At 38.1% G+C, this 23,539-nt stretch overlaps 1 protein-coding gene across 3 annotated transcripts in view; it reads left to right on the forward strand.

Annotated features, from left to right (window-relative positions):
* PRUNE2 (prune homolog 2 with BCH domain) overlaps window positions 1-23,539 on the forward strand; it is a 104,836-nt gene that overhangs the window by 11,273 nt on the left and 70,024 nt on the right. The gene's annotated exons all lie outside the window — the stretch shown is intronic.

The raw sequence follows: 23,539 nt of genomic DNA on the forward strand, positions 1-23,539 counted from the left end.
GTAAGATAAATCCCCAAAAGAGAAAATGGGATTTTATAAAGTTCTTAATAAAATCCTCATCTTTTGTTTTACATCTTTCTCTTTTACTCAGTCAGTTTCAGTTAATGGTGGACAGAGCTAGGAGCTAGCTTTAGCATTACATTTTCTTTCTGTTTATTTTACATTAAATCATGTTGGATAACTATGTAGAATACAGACCTTGTGCTCCACAGGTTTAAGCTCCAGGTAAATCTGATCGGACCTCTTCTTTGCAACTCTGTATGCTCAAATTAACAGTAACTCAGATCTTGTCTTCCTTTTGTCTGGATCTCACAATTCGACTTTGTCAAGAGTAGGTGTTTCTAGTTCTTAAAGTAGGCAAATTTTCAGCCTTTTTTCAGTGAAGTGTAACATTTGATGCTGACTAACCTGGGTAAAGAAGTGTTAAGATCTGGTGGTCAAGCAGTAAATATTTCATAGTTGTTTTTCTTACATAGCTAGAAGGGCAGAGGAGATTCATTTGCCTGTAAGAACAAACGGAACAGATTTTACTGATAGATGATTTTTTGTCTCGGTCTGTGAAGTAATTTTATTACTAGTATTTCTGATGGGATTTCTTTCTGGAAGTCACAGGTACCTTCCTTTGCTTTTTGCTCTGTTGTTGTTCTGGGAATAGTTTGTGCCATAGAGGACTAAGTTTTCAGGAGCGTAACTTTTTTCTTCCTAGGTATAATGTTTGTAAAGTTATTGGGATGGAGATGCCTTTTGCATTTGCTACATTACTGCTCTTTTTTGAAATGAAAACACCCTAATTTTTGGTGCTTGGCCAGTAAAAGATGGTTTTTTACTCAGTTTTATTATCAATAGGGCTCACATGTAGTTACTTCATCCAGTGTCAGAAGCACAATATATACAAGAAAATGAATGACAAAACCATCCAGATCTTTCTTTCCAGTTCAGAATTCTGTTGTGAGCTCAGAATACACAGACTTTAATGAATTCACAGTTTTCTCAGCAATGATAGTGGTAGTTTGTTATTCATCCTTAAAGTGCTCCACAGATGTTACCTGATTAAATATTAAGGAAACATGAAGAACAGGCTTGGCAACAGGTGTTGAATCTCTGGTGTGTTTGTGTTTTTGCTTTTTCAGAAGTATCACAAGTCACTTTTTTTCCTTAATAATCAACAAATATGCAAGAGTATCTATTAAAATGCTTTCTGTAGGGCAGCCATTTTGTGTAAATGTGTTTAGGTTTCTCTGAGACTCCATATACTGCTTTGCATTTATTGAAATAATCACCTTTGGATCTGGCCCTCCTGGATTCAGGTGGTATTGAAGCTGTAAGTTGAAATCAGACCTTTGCCAACAGTGGCTAGCTCTCAGAGTGTATGCTGCTTGAATTTTACATTTGTAACCACTTTATTTTTGAAGAGAAGGATGAAATAAAAGTGGGACTGCCCAGATCACTGTTATTTTTGCAGCCTTTGCTGGAAAGTCATAATCACGATTACTCATAAGATATTGTAGCAAAATTCAATGCATGTGTTACAGTTAATTTCTGTTACATTTTGTTGTACCCTTAGAGTATCTTTTGCTCCTACTCTGCTGAATTCTCTTGGAAATGAGAAATATCTTCTCAATGTGGCTTTCTGGGAAAGTAATGTTATTCCTGGGAAATAAATATTTCTGTTGTAAAGCGAACTCTGTTCTCTGCATTTTTAAGTGTAGTGCACTGGGAGAACAATCCAGGTTTCATGAATGTTCAGTTCAGTTGAAATGGCTCATTATAACATAGATTAATAATATGCTTGTTGGACCAAGTCTTTATCTGTTCTTGCAATTATAGAAAATGAATTACCACCTGAGGAAGCAGGTCACTCAGTTGAAAACAAGTTCTCTGATTGTCTGCTACTGACTGTGGCAGACAAAGGGATGTTCTGAAGGTCTGTTGAGGTTCATGCCTCTGGCCATGGCATCCACATACTGCATAAAGACAGTTTCCAGGTAGTAGGGGTTGTATGCCACTTGTAAAAGCTTAGAGAACATGTCAGAGCTGCACTGGAGGCTGCTGTCACCAATGTTGTTACCTCAAGAAAATGACCTGCACGTTCATGCTGCTGCGGGAAGCTTGACTGTCCTTAAGTAGCCTCCATAGTCCAAATGAGTTTGGGATAGTACCAATATGAAGTTCTATCTCATGTAACAACTTCCCCCTTTGTGGCTTTATGCCTCAGAGGAACTTACAGTAGCAGTTCCAGCCACAGAAATTTAAGAAATGTAGAAGTGTTTGGGTGCACGGTGTATCATCTTCCATGAAAAAATAGTCTCATCGTGGAGATAGATGTTAATTTTAAAGCTATTTTGTAGTATTAGTAAGAAATGCCACTGTTTCATAATTTGGACAGTTTTATTTCTGCATTTTGAAAAGTGATGTTTTTAATACTTCTGTAAAGCAAATCAAGGACGTCTGTCTTAGCTGAAGCATGTCAAACAAGTCCTAGGTAGACCATTGCACCCAAATAAGTGAGATTACAACATATATCTTTGAAGATTTGAACTTCTGTTATCTGTCTATAATGATTATCTATATGTATTGTGTATTTGGGAACTTTTTTCCTCTTGGTATAAATATAAACGTGTTTTAAATGGCAGATTGGTCCATGAATTTGTTTTTAATGCAAAAGACAAAACAAGAAGCAAACCCCAAGTAAACATGTTAACATTTAATCTTCCAGTAATGGAATTGGAAACAAAATTCTCAGCAACTTACAATAGCAATGTGGTTCAAAAGTATTTTTCTGATGCCTGTTGTGAGAAGTTAGGGTATGTAAAATAAATGATGTATAGAGCTGTAGGAATGCGACTTTTGCAGACTACCTTATGTCTAAGGAACATTAAACATAGGGTTCTCGTTTAGCAAATAAATAACCATTCATTTCAATGGCTGCATAGTCTGGACTTTTGTGCATATTTTTGTAAAGATGAGAAGAGGCCATTAGGGATTTAATATAAAATAAATCGCCACGGGGTCTTCTTGTAGTCCTAGTCTTTCTGCCACATGGTGTGTCACTAATGTGCATAAATGGGCTTAAATGAATTTGTTATCTGTATTACATTTGCAGTATGTATATATTTATATATTATTTTTTAATTGTGTTTAAAAATAAAACATTAAATACATCATTTCTGAGAGTTGAAAACATACCATTTGTAAATAAATCAACCTTAATTAAGGTCTTAAAATGTCAGTGTGTGATATCTGCCTTAGGAAAATTTATAACATATATAGTACATAAAGCTTAAACATACTTTCACTTGCTTTTTCAGAAATATTAAGAGGCTAAAGTCATAACCTCATATAACTGAGTAATGCAGCCACACGTGCATTAATGTAAATACCACACTCAAACATCAGACTGCCGTCTTCTGGAGGACAATGGCTGTCCAGTTGATGCCTCAGGTCATCCAAAGTACCCCAGTTGTAACGAGTACAATCCAAGGTGTGGAGAGGTTAGGCAAGCTGAATTCTCTATAGTGACTTTTCTCTAAAGATATGAAAGGAGTCTGGTGGGGAGAACCGTTTAAGTGGTAGTTTTGAGTGGTTGCTGTTGCAGCCACCTGGGAAATAAGGCAGGCCAGTCTGAGCAGTGACAACTGTTCCTTAGCTGCCTCCCAAGATAAGAACGAGACCTGGCACTTCATGTGCATTTATACAAATATGCAGAGGCGGGAGAATAAACGCTAGGAACTCGACACCCTTTCTGAAAGTTAGGGTGTCACAGGAGTAACTGAATCATGATGGGACAACTCTCATGACTGGAGGAATATGACGGATGGCTATAGGCTGTTTTGTAAAGAGAGTCAGGGAAGAAGAGGAGGGGGACTGGCACTTTAAGTTAAGGAGAACCTCAGATGTACAGAAATCAGCTACAGTGCCCGTAGAAACCCTATCAAATGCTTCTGGGTCAAGGTTAAAAGGGTCATCTCCAAGCAATATTGTGGAGTTTGGGGTCTGGTTGTGCACTCTGAAGGTTAGCACTAAGGCAGAAGTTTTAGATTTTACAAGAGCAAGCTTCAGCTTGCTCAGATCCCAATTGAAAGGGAAGCTTCCGTGGAGAATAAAGGAGCTAGCGACTGCTGTGAGTTTTTGGAGATAGCTCTCATGAAAACACAAAGCCAGGTCATCTCCTTCAAAGGGAAGGGAAGTAGGTGGAACATGAGGCCCTCTTGGTTTAACTGTGAGCTTCTGAGTCTGTTCAGGACCAAAAGAGAAACACACTGAGATGGAAAGGGAGTTACAAATCTATTGAGAACCACAAGAACATTGCCAGGGCATGAGATGCCGTTAGAAAAGCAAAGGCTCAGCTTGAGTTGAAAGAGTTGTCAAAAACTACAAGAACGGGGTCTTTGAGTATATAAACAACGAGGAGAAACAGGAGGACACTGCTGGCCCAGTGTTAAATGGGAGAGGTGAATTAGTCACCAACAGCAGTGAGAAGGCAGAAGTTCTCAACACTTCCTTGACCTCTGTTGTCATCAGCTCAGCTGGACCCCAGACGCTGGAAGCAAAAATCTGTGTTGATGCAAACAAGACCCATTGTCAGTGAAGAAAAAATTGCTGTGTGGGCTATTACAGGAACTTGGCTCCTGCAAATTGATAGGACCTTACAATATCCACCCAAGAGTATTGGAGAGCTGGGTGGAGTCATTGTGAGGCTGTTCTCCATAATCCTAGAGAAATTGTGGAGATCAGGAGACATCTCAGAAAACTGGAAGAAGACTAATGTCACCCCCATCTGCAAGAGGTGCTTAAAAGAGAACCCAAGAAGTTATAGGTCTTAGAAAAGTTATGACACAAACCCTTCTGGTAGAATTCATTTCAAGTCAGATGAAGCATATGATTGGGAAATGCCAGCATGGGTTCACCAAGGCCAAATTGTGCTTGACAAACCTGATTGCCTTCCAGGGCAAAGTAACCTGCTTGGTTGATGGGGGAAAGCAGTGGACGTTGTCTGCCTGTGTTTCTCCAAGGCTTTCTCCACGGTCTCCCACAGCTTTCTGGTGAAGTTGTGCAACAAGTCTGCTGGATGACTTCCTGTCCAGCTGTTGTGTAACAGTCTGGACAAGCTGCTCATGCAGTGGGTGGGGAACTGACCCTCAGGCAGCCCCCAGGGTGGGGGTAAATGGCTCCTTTTCCAACTGGGAACTGGCACAAGTGGGGTCCCCCAGGGATTGGTGTTGGGTCCAGTGCTGTTTCGTGTCTTCACATGTGGTCATCCAAAGCACTTAAAATCACTCAGGGATCAAGTGAACACTTTGAAAAGGAGAGCCATACTGCAGGAAAACCTGGAAGTTTAGCAAGAAGTTTAGCAAGGACAGGTGAAAGGTCTTTCACCTGGGAAAACAAATCCAGGAGGGCAGCACGAGCTGGGAGCACAAGGCTGAGGAGCAATTCTGTGGGAAGGGACCAGGGAGTCCCAGTGAGCAAAAAGCTCAATAAGAGTGAGGAGTTGCTGCTGGAGCAAAGGAGCCCAGTGAGGTCTTGGGCTGCATCAACAGGGGCATCAGCAGCAGAGATTATCCCATTATTGTCAGTGTTTTTCAGGCCACACCTTCAATACTGTTGTCTGATTTGGTTTCTGCTGTACAAAAAAGATATGGACAGGCTGGGGAGGGTGGAGAGGAGGGCCACAAAGATGATCAGAGGGCTGAGAACCCTGACACATTCGGAAAGAATGCTTAGGTGAGACCTTGACACCTGGTTCTGGTATTTAAAGAGTGGCTACAAAAAAGACAGAGACTCTGTTTTTAGAAGGAATCACATGGAGAAAATGAAGGATAATGCATACAAGTTACTCCTAAAGAGATTCTGATTAGACACAAGAGGAAAATTTTTCACAATTATAACAATCAGTCACTGAAATAATCTCCAGAGAAATGGTGTATTCCTCAACATTAAGCACTTTAAGGTTCATCTGGGCAGGGTGTTGGACCACATTGTCAAGAGTGCTTTTGACAAAAAGTTTGGACTATGTCATCCTTGTGATTTCTTCTGCCTGTTATTCTGTGATTCAAAAGAGTGCTTCCTAATTAAGTATCTGAAATCAAATGGCAGCAAAAATTACATTTATTACAGGAATTAGTAGGATTGCTTATAGTTTTCATATCAGATTCCTTTTAAAAGATGATGTGGGGGTGATGCGAGCTAATGTTCCTCCAGTCAATGAGATGCTTCGGCATGAAGTCATGTAGGATGTTATTATGGTTTCTTGAGATTTGAGAAAAATGTGAGTTTGTAAAACTGGCTAAGACCATTATATTTATGAATCTTCTCAAATCAGCATGTACTGATTTATTCAACTGTCATTTTTGCAAGGTATATTTGATTATTTTATTCTATAGTACTATCATAACAGATAGTAAGCCAGAAGCATAATTTTTTGTACTTGCAGTATCACTTAAAAAATGTGCTACTTAAACAGTGGAGTCACTGCAAGGTGCACAGTGGTATGTTTTTAGGATTTCATTTTTATTTCACTATGTGAATAAATTGGATAGATGTCATTGGTTATAATTAGTGTGAAATCTGCTCTAATTTGGTCCAAGCTATCATTTACAATTTTGCCTTTAATAGTTTAGTTCAGTCTTGGTTCAAAAGGTAATAAAGGAAGTAAAATAGCTATGAAAATTATCAAAGGAATGAGTATAAACAATTACTAACATTACAGTAAAAATGTGCTTGTGCTCATAAGTACATTGTTCAAAAAGATAAACTGTTTTCTTTTGTATAATTTGTGAAATGTGTTTAAATAAATGAAGGTATTTTCTTTATGAAATACAGTGTAAAATATGCACTATCTTTCAGCTAAGTAAAATGCGATAATCTTCCGTATCATTATTGGCCTGTATTTCTGACTTATACAAAGCTGACTAATTTATCATTTGTATACTCTTCTAGTTCTTGTCAGTAGCACTCAGCTTAGCTGCTTATGGGGCATAGACATTGACAGCGGGAGGTGCTGTTTTGAGAAACGTTCAGCATAAAGAGTTGTTTCTATGAAATTTAATGCACTTTAAAAAAAAATTCCATGTAAAACCTAGCATGAACATTTAACATTTTAAAATCTGGCTGTAATGCATAGGAATATAAGAACTGATAATAGTTAGGGATGACAGTAGGAATATTACAGAAATTATATTTTCTGCTATTTAGTTTTTGTTTTTTCTTTGCTATTTTGTGGGAAACAAATCAATTAAAATGTTGAACTGTTGATCTAACATTACAGTGTAACTCTAGCTGTAAATAAAATGACATTTTGAGTTTGCTAGTGTTTGTGTTCCAGTACTACAGAAACCAGCAATTCTGTGGATAAGATGTGGAGAGAGATACAGTGTATTTCTAAACAAATATTCTGCTTGGTGACTGCTTTCTGCTTTTAACTTAAAAATCTTAAAATCTCTCCACTTCTAAAATCATGCAATGTTTATTTAGAATAGTGATATTTTGATGCAGAAATTCCATGAACTTTGTCTGATGTGTCTTGAAATACTACTTTTGTTCCATTTGGCAAAGCATGTCCTAAAACATCTTCTGAACTGTAAAATAAAGGAATGCCTAATACTGGTAAACATTACAATAGCCTATGTTTTTATCATGCACCACTGAATTTTATACCTTCTACTACATATCAGAAGCCCAGACCTGAAACTATTGGATGTTTTAGGACATAGGAACATTTTTGAATTTTGAATTAGGCAGATCAAGTGCTCTGAAAGATTTTTATGATGCACATGTGTTCTCTGTTTAGATGATGATGGGAAAGATCCTTTTTTTCACTCTGTAACTGGGTACACTCTCAGGACTTGAAGTCAAGTGTTTTGTTTAACCAGCAACGTCATGGTTTATTTAATTCTATGTGCATTTTTGTATTTTTTATTTATGATACAGAGATTTTAAAAATTACAAAATAATTAAGGTTAAAAGCCTTCAGCCCTTATTTGAATTTTCAGATTTTCAAATTAGCTGAGAATACTAATTCTACTAAAGACTAGTCTACTAAAGTCCTTTCTTTCTTGGAGACATATAACATTTTCTCAGAAGGATCACCACTTCTATATTCAGAATTATTCACAGCTTCTATGTATCTCTACCCAAATGTAGTTTTCATCATAAAGCTACCGCAAGAATGGTATTCCCTAAAAAATGTAATTTCTTCTGCAACTCCATAGTGGCATTGTTTGGGTACATTAAATACTTTGTATATTTAAATCAGTACATATTAAGTCTGACCTGCAGGCTCTTTGAGCCAGAAAAATCAACATTCAGAACTCCTCTGTATGTTGTGAGACTGCAACATCTTACTTTCTTAGAATTTTTTTTTCTATATAGACTTGATAAAGAGTAAAATGAAAAAATTCCTTCAGGAATTTGCATTGCTTTCATGATAAAGACGTTTATTATTTTCTCCATAAGAAATTCTGTGCATGAACATACACTTTTGTCCTGAAATTGCTGCATTTCTGAAATGAAACAATATCTTTAAGCAAAGTTGCTTAATACAGATTGAATTTATTAATTACAAAAAGAAAGAAACAGTGTAGGAAGGTCTACATTTCTTGTTTTCCCGGCTGGTTTTTTTTTTTCTTAATTACTTTTTCAGTAGAATAAATCTCAGTATTTTGAGTTTTGTAACTTTCTACTTATTTGTGAGAGCATGTAGTTCTCAGTGTGTCCGAATTTCTTATGCCTATTGGGTGTCTGCCTTCCAGAATTCTTACTTCTAAACAGAATACAAACACAGCCCTTAGACTGGTGAGGAAGAACCTATTGAGGCCACCAAGTTTAAGCCAGAGCACAACAGTAGTAGCTGTTTATTTTATCTTCCCCAATTATGAAAAAAATCACAGTTTTCGCATTAAAGCTATGGGGAATTATACAACCTTTTCACACTTCAGGAGGATGAGTTCTCTCAGTTCAGTGAGAAAGAATTAATATATCTGAATATGGGCCACTTTGTTCTGTGGCTCAGGTCAAACAGGATTATAGAGTTGGTAGTAAAACGAAGCAGAGAACCTGGTAAGTTATCGATTTTCATTTTTGGATGATTTTTCTTCCGCCTTTACATGAACAATTAAAACTCTTGGCAAAAGTCCCTGGATGCTACCTTTACGAACAAAATGGATCAGTTGGTATCTGGTACTGGTTCTGGCACTTTCTACAGAAGGATAAATGTCACTGGTAGATATATTGTAACTTGGCTGCATATTATCCTTCCCATCTTGCTGCTCTTGTTGCCTTAGTCACATTCTCAGAGGAATTTTATGAAACTTGATTCTCTCTCCATCCTTTATGGGGGTCGAGGGGAGAAGGGAAGGGAAGACCTAGACTTACAGGAAAAGAAAGAGTGAACAAGGTCCACAGGGAATGATTGAACAATGAATCATCTGCATTCCATTCTTCATTATTTTCCCCACAGCAAGATTGCCAGAGAGATCTGGTTAGCAATCTGTGCCTGAATTCCACATGCAGAACTTGATTGTTTTTAGGTTTCATGGATGACAGCCCTCTGTGCATGCTTATTTCCTCGTCAGTGTTTGTCACAGTCTAGTAAGGAAAAAAGTTGAAATAGATTAATTTTGTACCTTAAATGGGAGCTGTTAGGTCAGCTCTACAGTTGGTAGAACACCATGGACTGAGACTAGTTCTAGATTGTTTAATTGGAAGAAGGATTTGAGGATGAGTTTGAATAAATGGCAACTGTACAACCAAGAACCTCTGTAATTGTATTTTAGAACCAAAAATCTTAACTGAACACTGACCTAAGTGTAATTATTTTCATATTTCATTTCATATTGAATCATATTCTTCTGAAAATAATTTGTTTTGGTCTAAAAGGTATGTTACCTTGTCCTTTCCAATATAAACAGTGTTATCTGGGTTGCTTCTGAACATTTTCTATTAAAGAAGACTTTCTAAATAAACAAGCTAGATGTAATTCAGATATAAAAAAGTGATTTTCCTTTCATATCTCTCAGTTGAGTATTTGCCATATGGGTTGCTCAGCATTACACTCTCAGCAGGTCTAATTTATGGTAAACACACAGTGAGTGAACAGAAAAAAAGGCAATGAAAATATTCATATTCTCCCGTCATTCCATTTTTTTTAAACTGAAATCAGCTTATTTAGGTTCAGTCCATATAGCTGTGGTACTTAGTTGAGTATGTGTGTATTTCCCACTCTCCTGAGAGTTTGTGAAGACTGAAGTGCTGCACTTTTCTTGCCATGAGACTGATTTGCTGGAGCTTGCATGGCAATGTGTAAATTATCCCTTCCTCACTCTGGTCTGGCATGCTGCCAGCTGCCCCAGGGCTGTGCTTTCTCCATGAAGGGCAGCTGGTGGAAAACATCACTTTTCTTGCTTTGGTGTGGGGTGCTTTAGCTTTGCCCTGCGCCTCTGCAAGAGGATCACCAGTTAATTGAATGTGTTCATCTTCTGGGCCACTGCTAGGATTTGGTTCAGACACCGAAGGAGGTATAAAATAAAAAATAAATAATGGTATGTTTTTTTCTCAGTCACAGCCACAGAAATACGTAGCATCAATATTTTGAAACCTCCAATCTCCAATGAGCTCCTGGGGCTTTCTCTTAGTAATGTGTACATGCTTTATTTCTCTGTGTGGGTTCTCTTCTTCTCTAGGGACTTCACTGCAATTACTGTCCTTCAAGGACTCTTTAGAGCTTGGTCCACCCTGGGCCCTGTATATAGCAGCAACCCAAGTTACCACTCTTCAATCAGTGCTTCCAGCCCAAAGAAAGAGTTTTTTTCCCCACAGGTGGGTCTGCATTGCTATATTAAAAAATACCTTGAAAAAATCTGTTTATCATTTCAGAGCAGGCATATCTGAGCAAAAGAAACTCAGTAGCATAAATGGATGCATTTGTCCCAATAATAGAAATGGCTGCCATTATGCACTTCTTATTGTAATTGCAAACATTAAAGCTACAAAAGGAAATGCCTTTAAAAGCAGTGTTTTGCATCCCGCCCTCTGTCTTATTGTTATACATTAGACCTTGGTAATACATATGCTTTCTTTTCTGCCTGGATGCTGCCTGTTCCAGCAAGAGACCTGCACATTCCCATTCCAGATATGGATTCAACTGAGAAGGACTTGGGGGTTCTGGTGGATGAGAGGCTGGACATGACCCAGCCATGGGCACTCACAGCCCAGAAAGTCAAACGTGTCCTGGGCTGCATCCAAAGCAGCGTGGGCAGCAGGGCCAGGGAGGGGATTCTGCCCCTCTGCTCTGCTCTGCTGAGACCCCACCTGCAGGGTGGGGGTCCACATCCAGCATCCACACATCCAGCTCTGGGGTCCCAGCACAGGAAGGACATGGAACTGATGGAGCAAGTCCAGAGGAGGGTAACCAGATTGATTAGAGGGATGGTGCACATCTCCTGTGAGGAGAGGCTGAGACAATTGGGTTTGTTCATCCTGGAGAAGAGGATGCTTTGGGTGACCCAATTACAGCCTTCCAGAACCTAAGAGAGATTACAAAAATGATGGAGTGAAACTATTTACAAGAGCATGTAGTGATAGGGCAAGGGGAAATGACTTCAAGCTAAAAGAGAGTAGATTTAGGTTAGATACTATGAAGAAATTCTTTCCTTTGAAGGTGACGAGGCACTGGAACAAGTTCCTTGTGGAAGTCATGGATGTCCCATCTCTGGAAGTGTTCAAGGCCAGTTTGGATGAGGCTGAGCAACCTGGTGTAGTGAAATATGTTCCTGCCCATGGCAGGTAGCTTGGAACTAGATGATCTTTAAGATCCTTTCCAACCCAGGCCATTCTTGATTCTGTGATAATTCAGAACTGTTCATGATTCTGATCTAGAAAAATGTGCATTGAACATTGAATAATCATGGTACAATTTCCTTTAGGCAACATTTTTCCCATGTCTTCAAGATAAAATAGTTAGTTTACACCATCTGGAGGTATTTAGGTCAAATAAATGCAAAACTCTAAAAAACTATAGCAGCATCCAGTGAAAGAGTTTTGCATTTATTTGTCTAAGCATGGTCACCACAGATTGTTGGTGTGATCCAGGTTGTGTATTTGGCTTGTGTATTAGTGTGTGCAGTTATGTTTGATTTCCCCTTGTTCCGTCTTATGGATAGGAGTTAATTGGAATGACAAGTTTTGTTTTACTGTTTGTTTTGGGTATTTTGTACTGCTCTAGTGTGCTGACTCTTGTTGGTCTTCTCCACAAACTAATCTATAAATACTGATACCTGAATAAATAGGAAGCATTGGTTGTTTTACGATCTTTTATGAATTCTTCCTTCATGTATATAATGTGTATCATTAGCTTAATTGTTTATAGTGTTTCAGTCAGTTACACAGATCCTCTGAGGTAATGGAATTTTTTTTTTTAGTATAAACAATATTTACTCAGAAGCCAAGCCTCAGCCTCTCTTACTATGGCCTTGGGGTACTAGCAGTGTAACTGTTAAACTCAAAGTAAGGTTTTAAAGATGCCCAGGTGAACAGAACCCTGAAAGTAGTAATTTCACTACTTATGCATTTAAATTTCTACACATACCAGCTGAAGTCTGGAGCCACTGGTATTCAGACTGTTCGGGACTCTGGATTTTATGCCTTAAACTATTTTAGAACAATGTTAATTTAGTTCCTTTTGTCAACTGGAAGTAGGTGGGAGGTTAAAGTTAATTAAGTGATGAGTGATCCTTCATGTACTGTATACTCAGTCATCGTGAACTCACATTCTGAGCACATTTAAAGTTACATATAATTTGGCTGTAGTTTTTTAATCCACATTAAAGACTAAGAAAACAAGCATGCTTTCAAATGGCCCTCTGCACTGTCAGTGATTACCTGTGCTTGATGTCACTGTCCTTCACAAAATGTGATAATAATGTTACCTGAAAGCACAAGAACCAAGTTTGACTCCACAGAAGCAGCTGGAAATGAATAACCATGTGCTTAAATCTCCTAGGAACACTGTTTGGCATATACTGCTGAAAGTTCCTCATACTTAGGAGTGACATACTTACGTTGTATCTCAGCTGGTGTGCATGAGGGAATATTCATTTCTCAGTGGTAACATGGAATTTGATTTTATAAAATGTTTTGATATACGTTTAATGGATTGAAACACTTTGAAGAAAACATATATTTCTGGTCTTAATCTACTTCAAAGGGGGTTTATAGTTCTGATGCCAGGCTTTTCTCATGTTTTATGTATAGGTAAATCAGAAGGTTATGTCTTGTCCAAGCTAGCAGGGAGAAGAAGCAGTCCTTTTCTGTGACATCCAGGAACATGATCAGTTGAACACTTATAAATGGATGTTTATTGGGTGGATACTGCAGATGATTTGAAAAGGGATTATCTACAGTTTGGGAAGAAGGTTATGTTAACGGCAGTATATGCTAAAACTTTTTTTTTAATAGATGCAAGTTGCAAGGGAGTGGTATATGAGCCTCAAGATGGACTGAGGGCTCATGCCTGCAACTCTGTTATACCTCAGAATTTTCAAATGCAGTTATTATTTTGTAGTGCTCTTGGCGTAGAATACAAGCAAGGTTCCTGCAGAAGAAGTCAGGGATAAAAGTAACTGACAGAAAGGAGCCTTCATGGATTTGGTGTTTGGTCAGAAAGGACATTCCAAGAGTCAAAGAAGAAATATGGAATTATGGCAGTAGAGGGGAGTGAGCTGCTATAGTACAGAACATAAAGATATAAAACAGTGTAAGTGTGATATAAACCAGCTTGAAGCTTCCACCAGCTTGTGGGCTTCAAGATTATGCCACAGTATTTTTCTTAGAGATGGGGCTGCTGATTTGTGGCACTGCATGTCCATACAAAAGCGTGCCATACATTTATGTCTCTGTGGATATATACGCATATACACCAGATATATCTGAGACATAGTACCTATCTGCATGTAATGTGAAAGTTTTGCTACATGGAAGATGAATTAGGCTCACTGTCTTTCATCATCTTCATTACCCATCTTCATTATTCTAAGGCAGTTTGCTTAATTCTGTCTTTGAGAGTGCATCTGATTTCTGACTCAGATACTGAGAAATAAATTTTTAACTTTCTGTATTTCAGAACTGTTCTGAGAAGGTGTCTTGTCAAAGTTTCTTTTTCCAAAGAAATGGAGAAATGCCAGAGTCTCTGCTGGTGTAACCGTTACCAACCAGGAGCACAATGCTTTCTTAAGTTTGACCATATACAAGCTGTAAAACTGATTCAGTTACACTCAGTGGTAAAATCTTTTTCCAGAACAGTTTTTGTGTATGATCTAGCTTGAACTTCGCAATTGACAATGCATGTTTCAGGGATGGAAGAAGTATTTCTGATGAAATTCAACAGAAAGAAAGGAATTCGCAGGTGCAGAGTGAGTTAACATATTCTGGAGATGAGATACAGCCCAATTTTCTGTTGAGGGAAAGTATAAATGTAAGAAATGAGTAGCAATGCTTTTATAACACAGACATAGCTAAGACAGCATCTTGAATGGTACTTACAGTAAAATGCTTTAATTTTGGGACAATGCAGAATGAAGATCAAGATGTAGAAATAACCGCATAATTCCACAGATTAAAAAAAAAAGTACAGGCAGATACAGAAGATATTTCATATTAGGACTTAGTTAATAGTGTTTCATAATTACAGGCAGTAAAGGTGAAGCTCTTCACAGAACTGTGTGTAATTTAGTTACAGTGGGAAAATGGTGATTTTAACAGAAAAGAACTTATTTTTGGTCAGAAGATGTAAGCAGTTTTTCAGAAGAAAAAATTGTCTTAGCTTCCCATTGTCTGTATACTACTGGTTTTCTTGGTAGTTTTAAAGATCTCCCACTGGTAAAGCTTTAAAAAAGAGAATCTCTTGACCTCATGAAAAAGTTAGTTGTTTGGAATGTTGAATGCAATTATATTGACATATGGTGATAATGTGATAAAGCGTAAGGGTTAAAGGTTGAAGGAACCATGGCTTGGCAATTAGCAATGTAAATGAAACATTCATTATCCAGCATGCTGAGAAGTTGATGAACTGTACAATAAATCTGAGCCCAAGTCACTACTGAGATAACTCATTTCAGACATAACAGTATTTATTAGGATTCTAGACATTGTTTTGCATTCTCTGGTGAAATATCGTGCTCTAGAAAGCATTTTCTCCATTAATTTATGTGAAGTAAATCAATACTAACAGTTCTTCAAATAATATAGAATAAAAAAACGTTAGGAGCATGAAAGACATGGAAACTCATTCTATCTGAAAAGATGTTTGGTTAGATAGATTGGTATCTCTTCAGTGCATTGGTATTGGTATTTTCCAATCTAAAATGTCTCCAGTGACTTACATTAACTCATTTGAAGCCATTTTTTCTCATCTTCTGAGGTACAGTTGAAATCAGAATCTGACCTAATAAGTGGACAGGCAGTTATGAGATATTGTAAATTCCACTGATATGTAAAAGAGGGCAATTTTGGTGAGAACACAGGACAAAGGCTTGTTTGAGAGATGAATGTAAAAAATGTTTACTCAGCATTTATAAGTTCTATGAAGATGAGGGTTGAGTTATCAGTTATCAGGATTATTAGTTACCAGTCCTTGTGTCCCTTTTAAAATATAGCTTAGAGCAAATAAAATTAAATACCTGAATTTATTCATTTGATGAAAGCAGAGGTAGATTACCTCCTACTCACTAGAAAGTTCTATGAATGGCTTAGGAGTAGTTTCTAATAATTAAGTAAATAGTGCATAATTTGATCAGTAAAAATAACTGGCAAGGATTTAGCAGAAATCCAAGACACAGAAATATGTGCTAGCTTACTTGTTGGTGGCAACAGGAAATATATTTGCTTTGTGTTAAAAAATGCAGAAGTTGTCTGTTCCTTTTAAAGGCTCCCAGTTTGTCATGGCCATAGCAAGTAATGCATTATGTTTTTTGCTCCGGCTATGCATCTGTTTGGCATTATCAGAAATTTTGTGTTACATTTTACTTTACATATATTTCTGACTGTGGAATAGACAAATTCTTTGCCATTGAGGCAAAACATTTGACATATAAACTCTGGAGGAGTATCACATAATATGCAATTTTCATGCTAGTTCTTTGGAAGGTTTTTCTTATGGATCATTATGAATCTTGACAGATCACATAATGATTTATGAATTTAGCCCCCAAAAAATAGTGTTCTCTTACTATTCTCGTCTGTGTGTATCTGATCCACGTAAATCTTATTTCCCTCATTAGTGGCAGCAAGAAATGCAGTATTTGTTCAGTAGTACAAGGAAATACCATGCACTGTACAGAAGAATAAGTTAATATTATGTATTTTGTATGGAAGAGATAGCATTCCTATGCGTATATAGTATGATATATTTGGATACTCTTCTGTTCAACAGTGAAAGTACAAGGAACATGCAAGGAAAACTCTAAAAAGTATTGGCTCCCCCTCCCTTCCCTTCATTTATTGTACAGAAAACTATTCAGAGAGTAAGCTGATGTGTTACAAATAATGAAGAGCTGAAAATTGCTTTTGAGTAGTCATCTCTCTGATACTTTATATCTTCAATTTCTCTTTAGAATCTCTTCGTTTTATTATTCAACATTTCCTTAGGTCAGCATGGTACATGCATTGGAGAATGCAGGATACCTTTGAGATTGCATGGAAAGCATGTAACAGTGGCAAGAATTAAGAACTCTGAGTTCTTTAAAATTGCAGTTTAAACTAAAAAGTCTTGTAACTTCTTGGTATAATTGAGATGGCTGAGTATTAAATAATCAAAAAATTGGTTGCAAAACAGTTTCTGTTGCAGGCACTACTTGGTTTCTGCTGTGGTTGTGTCAGAGCATGGCTGCACCTTAAAAACCAGAATTGCGTGAACATAACACTCGGTGAAGCACATCAACCAGGATACTTGTTACAAAGACAAATGCATATACTGTGTTTAGCAGAGCTCTGCCAGAACTGAGAGTGTAGCTACTTATTTATTATAAATTTGTGAGGAAAACACTATGAAGAAAGTATTTAACAACTCAAAAGTTGTATTTATATCTAATTACCTAGCTTTGAATTTCTTTGACTGTTTACATAAATTTCACTTCTGTGGTTACTGCTGTGCTTTTGCATAACGGTGATATCAGTTAGGTAAGTTTGAGGCAATATACTCTAGAATATATTATAGGTTTTCCTTTACCCAGAGCTCTAAAATTAAAAGTTACCACAAACGAGTTAGTGTTCTGTTGCTTATCTTTACTTTTTGACTATTGCATTGTAACATCTCTAATATAAATAAACTTGCTGACCCACTGTTTATTATATGACTAAACAAAGTTCTGAATTACAGTGTTTGTAAAGTCTTAATTCCCTGAATATATACTTACTGACAGTACTGCGTCAACTTGAATTGAAATGCCTAAGCAGTAGCGTGTGTCTGTGTTTATGTACAAATATACTATCTTGAAAAATACATGCATATGGACACTTTAGAAATATGAACTATTCAGTATATATAGAGTTTGTATACCATATGTATAAAATACACAGTGTGTATGCAGTAAAAAATAAATATACATTGGATTTTTTTTAAACTAATTTCTTTCCACAAGCAGCTCTATCAGCAAACAAAAGTAGAGACCTCAATCCTGAATGTTGCCTTTACTAACTTTTAGGTGTTTTCTTTAATTACACTGCTTTCAGTTTCTCACTTTGGAAAGGTATTAGAATTTTGAAAGAAAGCTTTGTGGAGAGGGCTCGTCTTTCATCTCCCATCACACCCTTATTTTAGCTTTCTTAAGCTTTCTTAATCATATTTTTTGCTGCAGTTGACATTTCATTTTGACTAAAGGTGGAAAATTGACCAGTCACTGTGGTGTCATGCCAATTATAGGCCAGAAGACTCTATAATCTTTGCTAACTTACTAATGCAGGGACCACTTGTGATGATATCTCAGAATATGCCTCATTTAGTGCAAAGTACTTGAACAAACCTTCTGGAAAAATCATAGATGAGACAAAGAAAAATTAAGACATTGGGAAGTTTATGGCATACTAAGATGTGGGCACCTGCCTATGCACTGTGCACTTTTCAGATAAGTTAAGACAATGTTCATTTTTATGGCATCCAGTGAAATTAAATAATGCTGTGATCATAGAAGATCAATTCCAAAGAGTTTCTCAGAGTTCCAAAACTACCAGGTAAGTAATATTTCTTCCATATATTTGTGTATTTCTCAATGAAAACCAAAGATATTCAGTGCCTATCATATTCATAGGCATGTGGTCATTGTGTGATGTAGGAGGGTCCATACACAAACAGCGAAAATACCATTTTGAATCATATTTTTTCCTTAAGTTTTTCTGCAGAGACCTCTCCAAAGTTATCACTGCTTGTTCTCAACAGGTAACTTTCCCATCAAAAAATAGACTTTTTGCAGTATGATGCTCCTGAGTTATGAATATGGACTTGGAAGGCACCCACATGGATCATTGGGTCCAACTCCTGGCCCTACACAGGACATCCCCTAGAGTCACACCTTGTGCCTGAGAGTATTGTCCAAATGTGTCTTGAACTCTCTCAGGCTGGTGCTCTGACCACTGCCCTTGGAAGCTGTTCCATTGCCTAGCCACCCTCTGGGTGAAGAACCATTCCTAATATCCAGCGTAAACTTTCCAACTAACACAACTCCAGGCCATTCCCTTGGGTCCTGCTAGTCACCACAGACAAGATGTCAGTGCCTGCCCCTCCTCCTCACTAGGAAGTTGTAGACCACAATGAGGGCTCCCCTCAGTCTCCTGTAGGCAGAACAGACCAAGTGACCTCAGCCACTCCTTATATGGCTTCTCCTCAAGGCCCTTCACCATCCTTGTTACCCTCCTTTGGATGCTCTCCAACAGCTTTATATCCTTTTACATATTGTGGCACCCAAACCAGCCCCCAGCACTGGAGGTGAGGCTGCCCCATCTCAGAGCAGAGCAGGACAATCCCCTCCCTTGCCCAGCTGGCCATGCTGTGCCTGATGCCCCTCAGGACAGGGTTGGCCCTCCTGGCTGCCAGGGCACTGCTGACCCATGTTCAACTTGCCAGGACCCCCAGGTCCCTTCCCATGGCTCTGCTTACAGCACCTCATTCCCAGTCTGTCCATACATCCAGGGTTGTCCCATCCCAGATGCAGAATCCAGCAATTTATCTTGTTGAACTTTATATGGTTAGTGATTGTCCAGACCCCTGATTTGTCAAGGTTTCTCTTCAGGGTCTCTCTGCCTTTTGAGGGAGTCAGCAGCTCCTCCCAGTTTTTTGTTTTCTGGGAACTGGTGGAGTATACCTTCCAGTCCTGCCTCCAGGTCACTTATGAAGATGTTGAAGAGCAGAGGGCCGAGCATGGGGCCCTGTGGAATCCCAGTAGTGACAGGTCCCCAGTCTGATGTCACCCCATTCACTGTAACCCTTTGTGGCTGACCTGTGGCCCAGTTGCTCACCCATCACATGATGTGTTTATCCAGCTGTGGGCTGCACATTTTGTCCAGAAGGATTCTGTGAGAGACAGTGTTGGAAGCTTTACTGAAATCCAAGAAGATTACATCAGCTGGCTTCCCTTGATCGACTGGGTGGGTTACCTTGTTATGAAAGGATAACAAGTTTGATAAAGCAGCTTCTCTCATGCAGCCATGCTGGCTGTGACCAAAGACTGTGTTGTCCTTCAGGTGTTTTTTAATACCCCCAGAGTAATCTTCTCCATAACTACCTGTCACTGAAGTGAGACTGACCAGCCTGTATTTTCCAGCATCCTCCTTCTTGGTCTTCTTGAAAGTCAGCTTCCAGTCAGCTGGGACTTTATAGTTTTGGGTTCCCAGAACTCATTGATCAGAAATCACTGAGAGAGGCTTTGCAATGACAGCGGCTCTTTGAGAAGTATTGGATGAATCCCATCAGGACTGGATTTGTAGGGGTCCAGCTGGAGCAAGAGGTCCCTCAAAATTTCAGGATCCATTGGGAATTGATTGTTCTTGAGCTCATGATCTTTCAGCTCAGGGTACTGAGACCCCTTTGGTCAGTCATCAGTGTTGAAGACAGAGGCAAAGAATGCATTAAACATCTCTGCCTTCTCCATGTACCTGTTTGTGAGATAACCATCCTTACCCTGTAATGGGACAATGTTATTTTTATGCTGCGTGTTGCCATTAGGTATTTGAAAAAACTTCTTTTATTGTCCCCCACAGTTCTGGCCAGCTGGTTTATAAATATGACTTGCAGTCTAATCTCATTGGTGGTTTTCTGTTAAGCTCAACTCTTCTACTGTATTGATTTAGAGGTAGAAAGTACTTTTTTTTTTTAGTTAATCATATTTAGATTGTGTTTTCTAATTGATTTCCTCATATTGACTTCATGTCCATAGATCTGACCATAACTCTTTTGGCAGATATTTTTTTACTTTTTAAATTCTTCTTCTGCCCTGAAAATTCCTGCCAATAACTCTGCTGTGCAGAATGGATGTGAAAAAATCAGAGTAAACCAAATAGTAATGGTAAGTCATGGTATGGTATTGAAATGACTAGGAGGAAAGGATGGTGCATCTCATGTAAAGGACCATAAATGTCAAGGCATTCCAAGAAAAAAAAAAGATTCTTCTTTTAGTAATTTTCCTTGTTGCTTGAGATGTTTAAGTGCATATCAGACTACAGAGCAGGCACAGAGGTAGAATCTGAATCTACAGAGCCTGCTGTAATTGACATTTACTATAAGCTAATTACCCAGAACAGTACTTGTTGTATGGATGAAGACTGATGGTTTGTAGGGTGGCTACCTAACCTGCTCACAAATAGCACCCACTTAACAGCTTATTTATCCATATCCTGTTTACTGCCTAATAACTCCCCTATTCCTGTATGACGGAAATGAGAATCCTGGCTGAAAATTTTAGTTGTAGCCTTCTTTTGTGGAAAATTAGAGCCACCTGCTGTTTAAAGAGGGCAGTGTTTAAGGTGAAGTGTGTGTCTTTCTGTCTTGTCCTATATCTTTAAAAATTTTCAGTTGCTTGTTGTTAGTAGGGTATTTGCTAACACCATGGAAGCAAAATTATTTAAGTCTAGATGTTTCTAGAAAAATCTTACCCATTAGTACATATACTAAAGGCATTTATCCAGATTTCAGTATTAACTGTTACTCAGAAATTTATATTACATAGGCAGCTTGAGAATCATGAAGAGAGCTGGACAGACAGCCATCTCTAAGTGTGCAACATCAAAAAATCTCATTCAATAAATTTATCAATTTTTCTTCCCTCAGTTCATAATTAGCTCCCATTTCTAGTTATCTTCTGAATAATTTTTTTTAATCCCACTTATTTCACACAGTTCAGCTCTGAATATGACTCAATAGAAAAAGCATGCCAGGGTCCAAATTTCCTATTTCTTCCTGATTTGTGTCTAGTAGATATCAAAAAATACGTGCTTGTACACTAAAATACCCCGACCAATCAACCAAAAAATGCCCCCAGAATACCAAACCAAACCAAATCATCAGAAACCTGGGAAAAAATCTTAGTCATGCTTTTATGGGTTTTGTGTCTGATAGGTTTTCCAGATCAGATCAAGCTTTGTAAGCCTGTCAAGATACTTCTCCTCTAATGCTTCTCTGCCACTTCTGCAGACCACATTGAGCCATTGTCTGCTGGCCAGTTGCTCCAGTTATGCCCAGTTATGTGCTATGTTTTAAAATCTTACCAGCTGTAGCTACATGGAACTAAACAAATAATTACATGTCAGGACATAAAATAGGCTGTAATCCAGGCAGCTCTTCCTTAGTTGCAATGAGCTGTTCGGGAGTGGGAAGAAAGAAACAAGTAAAGCACTTTAATTTGCTGCTTAAGTCAAAAGGCACACACTAATTAGTTTAGTTTGTAAAGTTTCCCAGCATTTTCATTGCTGTGGTAGTTGCTCATGTCTTCTACACATATACAATCACACTCAGTGCAAATAAGACAGCATTTGCATGTAGGTTGAACCAAATGATTATAAATGAATTGATGGATATCTCCTGGGATTGGACATAAAGGTCTTGTAAACTGAAAATTTTATAAACAAACAGCTGTTGGGAAAATACCATTATGCTGTAATAGCTGCTATTAAAATCCATTAGCAATCTTGATGGCCTGTTTGAATTTGATGCATCATTTGCTCTGACAGCCTTTCTTACTAAAGAATTTTGTAAAATATATGTAGATTATGAAAGACAGTAGTAATAGACTAGGAGATTAACACTGAGTACACGTTTTACTTCTGTGTGCCAATCAAGCTTTGAAGAATGCTGTGTATCCTTGAATTTAAATCTCAGCAGAGAAACAGGAGCACATTAACCTGAACAGATGCAAAGCTTTCTCCATCACTGTGGGAGAAATACACAGCTCTGCAGAGATGAAGTATTTCCAGATTAGAAACCATGTTTCAGGCAACAAAATAAATCTCCAGTGCTTTCTAAGAGTTTGTGTGCTCTCCTAATTGATGCCAAACTGTCATTCTTGTGCTCACAGATCCATACACCGCAGCAGATACCAGCTGCCATAGGGGTAGGTATGGCCTGTAGATCATGCTGCTAATAAAATTAGTCAGACTTCTAATGAGATTTTGAAAAATATGTATGCCAAGAACTATCTGAAAAGTCTTCTCTTTTAAGAACAGTTCAAGTGTCAGTGATACAGCTAAACTGTCCCTTCAGAACCAGGTGTGAGAACACATGGAATGACCTGTCTGTGTCTGTAGACGAGGCAGAGATTGACTTAGCTTGTTCATGGATGCTGCAAGGGCACCATCTGGTGGGTGAAAAAGGAAGATTAAATCAGGTCTAAATGTCTTTTAGTCAAGACTTCTCTGCTCCCTTTATTGGTAATGCTCATACTCAGATTGCATAATACTTCCTATTGTACATACTTGCTTTCCTGTTTCTTCCTCTACCTTGTATTTTTCAATGTTTACTCAATGATCTCTACCTAACAGAGAATTCTCTACGAGTATTATTCTGGTATAAACTCATGACCCAAATTAATGGGCACCCTGTTTTTGTCCCTCTCCTTATATCTGTTCTCAATTTCTTTATCATATCCTCTCTGTCTTCCCTGATACCTGTGAGCAGCTGTTTGCTAAAAGGTCTGGCAAAGAATCCTGTGTCTTGTACTCTTTTCTCTCGTTACTCTCCCTCTTCTTCCTGGTGGATGTATAGTGGTGAAGGTAAACCACACATTACATGTAAAAATGTTGTTCTCGTGAAGGATACAGCAGGACTATGGTCAGTTCCTTTTGTTTAATGGAGGAACATCAGGGCTTGTGGTTCATGATAAAGAGAGGTTAAGTCCATGCCTTTTATGTTCTTTTAGGTCTGGACCATTGTGTCTTACAATTTGGATGTTTTAAGTTATGTCTTTTTTAAGGATTATGATACTGGTATGTTCACTTAAGGAGCTGTAGGTCTGTGGTACTGCTGTTTACTCTTAACACAGTTGCAAGGGACTAAAACTATATTAAT

This window comes from Molothrus aeneus, chromosome Z (assembly GCF_037042795.1).
Source record: "Molothrus aeneus isolate 106 chromosome Z, BPBGC_Maene_1.0, whole genome shotgun sequence".
Taxonomy (NCBI): domain Eukaryota; kingdom Metazoa; phylum Chordata; class Aves; order Passeriformes; family Icteridae; genus Molothrus; species Molothrus aeneus.